The sequence below is a fragment of the Lytechinus pictus genome, chromosome 7, assembly GCF_037042905.1.
Source record: "Lytechinus pictus isolate F3 Inbred chromosome 7, Lp3.0, whole genome shotgun sequence".
Taxonomy (NCBI): domain Eukaryota; kingdom Metazoa; phylum Echinodermata; class Echinoidea; order Temnopleuroida; family Toxopneustidae; genus Lytechinus; species Lytechinus pictus.
Window position 1 is genome coordinate 4,271,802 of NC_087251.1, and position 7,269 is coordinate 4,279,070.

The following is a 7,269-nucleotide window of genomic DNA, read 5'->3' on the forward strand; positions in this document are numbered from 1 at the left end:
TTACCCTTCCCACAGTGATAACTCACAGCAAATATCAGCTCAATTCTTGAACTGTTTGTAAAACAGTTTGATGCTTTTGTAGGCAGGATGTGACAGATTAATGTGAACGCAAATCTAAGTTGTAAGAAATTTTTGTTTGAACAGAACAAGCTTATTTAGCTGATTTTATGATTGGACTACAGATTAACTCTCCATCTCCACAAATAACAATGTTATTAATTTTGTTTTGGTTTTTTATTATTTTTTTATGAGGGTGTTGAGGGACTATATTGTACTGAAGTATGCAGAACAAAGTAAAATGTTGTGCAAGAATCAAATATTAGACTGAAAGGTGTTTTATCTAGTCTTTATTTGTATAATTTTCTATGTTTGTTTTGTTTATAAGGGTCTGGCTTTGTATTTGGTATATGGCAGGACGTTACAGGTGAACACAAGATTCATTCTGACGCTTGGCGGCGCGAAGCGACGCAAGCCGCGCAGCGGCCTTGGTGCGTGCGAAGCACACGGGGGGAGGGTTCGGGAGTGAAAATATCAATATCGAGGAGCTTAGATTGCTGCTAAATGCACCACATTTTATGTCCATTTAATGCTTCTCCGGCCACACAGCCGTAACGGTTGTGCGAATTGCGATTGAAGCAGAAAGGCAATTACTGATAACTTCAATTTCAAAAAGGGCAAAAGAAAAGGATTTAAGGTCAATCTCATTTTATACTTACAGTTTATAGATTTATTCACATCGATGACATCGATAAATTTACTCCAAAAGTTCCAATGTCTAGATCGCTACATCCTATAAAAGTGTGATTAATTTTGTGAATGCGTGTTGCTTCTTATGTCAATGACCGACTACATCTACGGACCGCATGCGTAGCCCTCTGAGCTTGCGCCGCGCCATGCCCTTACTAAATCCAAAGATGGTTCCGACTTTTGGAAGCCTCGGAAGTTTTTTTTCCGGGGCTTCCAAATAATGGGCATCGGTATTCATGAGACGGGGTCCCCAACTTATATAATTTGCATGTTTTTTTTGTTTTTTTTCAGATACTCACTGAAACAATAACTCTCATAAGACTTCTGTTGATGTTTATACTAATAATATATAATCAAGATTCGTTTATCACTATCAGTTATTGCTATGTTCATTTGTATTGTTCTCTACTCACCTATAAAATAATGAATGTGCTCATCACGAGCGTGAGAAATATTTTTAGTCATTCATATAATATTACGATTTTGTTGTTCTTATTATAAAGTAATTGCGATTTAAAATGTTTTGAAAGTATAGCTAAATTGACAGGAAATCATCTATTTCTACGTAATATGTAGGCCTACAATTACAGCGTGTGTGAAAGAGAGAAGAAGAGGGGGGGGTTGTAGGATGGTCGAAGGGAGAGAACGAAAGGGGAGGGGTCGTGGTGTGGACAATGAAAAGGGGATGTTGAGATCGTGTGTGTGGGATTGGTGAAGAAGTCAATATTCGAAGAGAATACATATTTATAGACGTCTATACTACTACTGATGATGATGGCTGAATAATCTTTCTTTACATGTATATTTTGGCGATTTTAAATTTTTTAAATGTTTTCTTGCAGCATGAGTGGGAAGATCGAGGTACGTGATTCAATAAATTGCATCACAATATAAGTTAAGCCCACTAAAGGCTTGACTGTGGCTGACCCCGTAGTTAACATAGAATCCAATGAGTTTTTGAAAGAACAGAAAGATGATGTATCGTTAGGCCCTCTATGGCAGAAAGTTGATAAGGTTAACAATTCACAGTACATGTATTTGTGTGAACGTGAGTTTCTGTTCCAACAGAAAAAGGATGGAAATAATCAAGGTATAGGTCCTAAATTCCTTGTAGTTCCCATGACTCGTAGAGAAGAGATAACGCGAGTTGCACAGGAGTCATTACTTAGTGGACATTTAGGTATCAATAATACTTTGGCTAAGATTAAGGCGCAGTTTTACTGGCCTGGGATGTGTGAAGATGTCGCGAATTTCTGTAGGTCATGCGATATATGTCAGAAAACTGTTGATAAAGGTCGTGTGCCGAAGGCTAGTCTTGGTCAAATCCCACTTATTGGTGTTCCTTTTCAGCGTATTGCTATCGACCTTATGGGTCCATTCATGCCTTCAGCTCGTAAACACACAAATATATTAACCATTGTTGATTATGCTACGAGATATGTAGAGGCGATACCTCTTTAAGTCGATATCGACTGCTGATGTGGCAGAGGCCCTTGTTTCAGTTTATAGCAGAGTTGGTATTCCCAGGGAAGTTATGTCAGACTTGGGTACTCAGTTTTTAATTACCCTAAAAAATAAAGGAAAATCTTCAGTCACTTTAATGCCTCATGAAATGTCTTGACTGAATTTATCACTTAAAAAAATACACTTTGAAGAAATACATCTTATTCTTTAACGATTTGAAATGATGTTGAATATAGATTTATTTTAAATTTCAATTGACAGGTTTTGAAATTATACACTGCTTTCTAGCAGATTCAAAAGTGTTATAAATTATACACTGCATTTAACAGGTTCAATGATGTATTAAAAGTAAATCATTATACTGAACCAGTTAGGATTTGAATCATTATCATATTATACATATACACCTACGTGTAGATTACTGTATTATGAATATTTGAGAGACATTTTTTTAAATACGAAATGTCAATTGTCTCTTCAACTATGAGACATCTTATTTGTAATTTCAATCTAAAAAAAATGATTACTCATTTCTGAAAAGATAATTGATTTTCGATTAGGTAAGCCATGTTAAAAGGTGTAAAACACCTTATTAAGCATTGTTTGAAAGTTGTAAACATTATTGTATTTTTGTGATGTAAAATTTTTGTGATGTAGAATTTTAAACCATAATATAAAAATGGCAAGAATCACTTTACTTTGTTAAGAAAATACAGTTTTCAGAAAGTTTACTGATTTTTAGTTAACAGCAATGCAGTTTTGAAGCACTGTACTTAAACAAAAATGTATTTCAAGAAGTTTGCTGAATTTGATAATTCTCTTTATTGATCTTTTACAAAACATAAGATTTTCATAGATTGTAGAAATCAATTCAAAAACATTTTTGCATAACACATTGATAATTGGACAGTAAAGGTTACATTGTCATCTTTAAAAAAAAATGAAATGTTTAAACATTAATACAGATGGCTTATTTGAAATGAGCTCTTGTATATTTGTATGCATGTTATATCTATATATGTATCACTGAATATAGATAATGAAATATTTGTTCTATGATATGGATAATGAACTTCTTCATGAAACATATGATAGAGATTTGAGTAATACCTTTTTAAAGGAAACTCTGTTGTAAATTTCTTAAGTGGATATAATTTAGGTCCCCTTAATTTTATCTTAAGGTGGGGTATATTGTCAGGGAAGAAATTTATTGAATTTAATTCCTTTGATTAGACTCATGTTCTGAGTTTATAAAGATAGCTCATGTGTTGTGAATATTTAAACTAGGTAAAAATGTACATGTTTTAAATATTTCAAAAGCAAGCGTTGGAAACGTTTGACACCCCCCTTGGGTACGTACAAGATCAGGTGGATGCCATATTTTGTACAAGTGTTTTAAATAGTTATGTACAGTTCTCTTTAATGAATAGATTGTGCAAGTGCACAGGAAGTGTCTTTTGTTATTAAGAATGTGTTGCTTTATGCACTCATCTGTTATTGAAATTCTTTGAATTACTTTATAGAAATTGTACAGTTAGTCCTAGTAACGAAAGGGTATATATTAGGAGGTTAATTTCAGTAATTCAGGGAGAACCACCTAAGCTAGAATAGACCATAGATGTAAGTATAGGCAGTCGAATTTAAAACTGAGGGACTACGTCGGTGACGAGATAACTACCCCAGCTGCCGCCGGTTCTCCACCGACATGATTTGTCAAAATTCATGTCATCATTGGGGGCTCAATCTCCTCCACTAATTCGTTGAAGCCACATCTCTCTGATCTGGGGGCTACTCATAAAGGGGCAACACTGTCTGTGGAGGCCAAGTGGAAGAGACATCGCAAGCTGCGGAGGCCAGGAACTGGACCGACCACCAGGGCCGAGTGGGGCATGTCAAGCCAGAAGAGATGATGGGGGCTCTAGTTAACTATTATTGTTAAGTTAAGTTATATTTTTTATCAATATTCATGTATATTTTCATGTACAATTATTGTAAAACAAATCAAAAGGAAACAACATTATGATTTAAGAGATTTGATTAAATCTTTTAATAACTGTATTTATCAGTTTTACGTATTTATTTGGTGTCAAGCAGCAGTAGGTAAATAATTAAAAAAAAGTCACTCCCACGTGACAGATGCAAAGCCCAGATATCTCAGAGTGCACTTAATAGTTCATTACATAGGACCGTATGGGGTCCATTAGGTCTTCTTATGGCTCCAGACTTGAGATCTTTGAAATCTGGTGGAGTGAACAGGATGTCCTCATCACACCTTCCAACTATTCGGGGCCATTGCTCAGTTTTTGCCACTATACCAAAAGATGTCACTAACATTTTGTGAGCCTATCCAACTCCAAACTACTTTCTAGTCTGCTGGACATTCGTAGTATTCTTTATTGATGTTTTATTGCATTTTGACTTGTTTTTATGATGCTATGTATATGCCAAATAACGAATATTATGTTGAAGAACACGTCCTGTGCCTTAGCAAATTAATTAATGAAGAGGAGCGTGTATTTGTATCAAACAACTGAGAAAAATTAACAGACATAAGCCGATTGATAAACTGATAAATAAAAATACATTTGCTGGTAGGTTGAAATATCTTCTAAAGTAAGCAGATTAAACTCAGACTGGGCTTGCTCAAGCTTTAATTCATTTCATTTTGTTTTGTAACAAGTTTCTTTAGTTTAGTCCTCACGTTAATTTTGAATCAATGGTTACACCAAGAAATTTCATTTTTCAACCTTAGGAATCTAAAATACCATGTTGTGGGCGTAAAGTTTTACCTACAATAATGTTTGCCTCTCTCCTCCTTCCAATTCTTGAAATCAATATAGTGGAAGATAAACTGGTACTGGTTATATTGCGATGTGTGGTTTCAGCAGGTAAAGGTATTAAAATGAGAGCATGGGCAAGTAAAAGATTGATCAGGGTTAGACTTTTCCTTTTTGAGCTCCCAAGTTTTCTCTAGATTTGACTTGAAAGAGTTTTATATGGAAGTGCTCTTGATTTGGCAAGTTATTCCACTCAGATACTACTTGATGTGAGAAAGAATTTTGGCTTGTTCGAGTACTTGCTCTGGGTTTCTCTATCTTATGTAATCTTGGCCAAAAATATGCAATGTCTTTTTTAGAGCATATTGCTTAATGGTTCATAAATGTTTACACGAAGCTGGTCCTCAGGTGCTTTGTGATAAGTTTATTTATATAGAACTAGGAGCACAAATAAGATGATAATCAGGGTGCCATATACTCGTACAACCTTTTACCAGAACTCATATTTTGTCATGGGCCCATTGCATTGGAATGAATTACCCGAACACCTCCGATTCATAGAAGACATTAAAAAGTATAAATGGGAAATGGCAAAATGGGAAAAAACATTTGATATGTAATATGGACTAATGGTGGAATCTATTCTTTCTCCTCATTTTGTACATATCTTATCTTTTTCATGTGTATATATAATTTTCTTTTACTTTTAGGTAACATTTGTACAGTATCATATTTCATTTATTTTGTCATTTTCCATAGTTAATTATGATTATTCAATTATATAATTTTTCAATATTAGTATTTATGCTCTATTCTTTGTTTATATTTAAATGTGTCACCATGTATTATATTTTATATTTGTGTTTGTTGACGAAGGGCCCCAACAAACTCCAGCTTGTTGCTGATTAGGCTACCCTTCTTTTAAATATTTGAAATCAATCAATAAATAAATAAATATATATGTCCTCTGGTTCTGGAGTCTTCATTGAATTTTAAGAATTTTGAAGTCTCAAGATCACTAGTCCCTTGAATTATTCGAAACACTTGGATAAGATCTGCTCTGTGACGTCGGTAGGAGTAATGAAGCTAGACTAACTGAGCCAACCTTTCCGGGTAACTCTTGTCCATTGTAATTTCAACATCCTCAATGCTATTCAATTGTAATTAAAAACAATCAGTGTCATATTGCTTGTTACGATTACTGGAAACAATTAAGTTACAAATACAAGATTTATAGGGTTGACAGAGATAGATCTGGCCTAGACAGCTGGCAGCCATCTGTTTCGAGGAGTTTTTTAACATTAAAAAAAAAATATATTTCTCCTTGTACACAGACGACTCGAAATCGTGCAGCCACCATTGGGGGGTTAACAATGCAAAATCCCCCCGATGGGGCTCATCCATTTTGGTCTTTATTTCATAAAAAGATCTAAAAAGAACTGGACCAAAATAATGATTATTATTCCATTTAACCTGAAATGCACCAAAACGGGAAAAAATAAACTTAAAAGGACAAAAAACAGTGACTTCAGCTGTCGCGCAACTCCACTTCCATGGTTTATTCGAACTTAATACCTAAACATACATGACATATGGCAATTGAGTCCCTGTACAGATTGAGTTCAAACTTTGGTCTCTGTACATTAGGGCAAGACTTTCATATGTCCCCTCCACTAAAATTGAAAAAAAATATGGAGAAGGTTTATCAAGAATTATCTAACATGTATCTAAGAGATTTAAGAAGGAAAAGTTGGATACATACCAAAATATGGCTTTATTCCGTCAAAATTTCGAGTGTGCGTAATGTCCAATGGCATCGGTTTATTTAGTCAGAAAAATAAATACCCAATACACTTGGAGAGTAGACTAGTCATAATATCGGTTAGTAACCGCTACGAAACCCATGGCTTTCAACAATTCCTGCTAGCTCAGTGAGTAAGGCGACAGGCTGGAGATGCCTTGTTCTGCAGCGAGAGGTTCGAATCCAAGTTCCAACCGGAAGAAAAAAAAGAAGATAAGGCAAAAGCGATTTTGTGTCTCGCGAAATAATGTGATACTACAGGGGATACCAGAAGTAAATTCGGATGATTCATCTACAAGAAAGGATCAAGATACTGGTTTTGTAAATGACATTCTAAAGCAGCTTGACATGTCTAATGCTCAGTATGTAAGAGTTCTCAGGTTAGGGAAAAGGGACCCTGCGAAAGAAAATTCTCGACCTGTACTTATGGAGTTTAAAGAGGCGAAAACAAGAGATACTCTACTGAAACAGGCAGCAAAT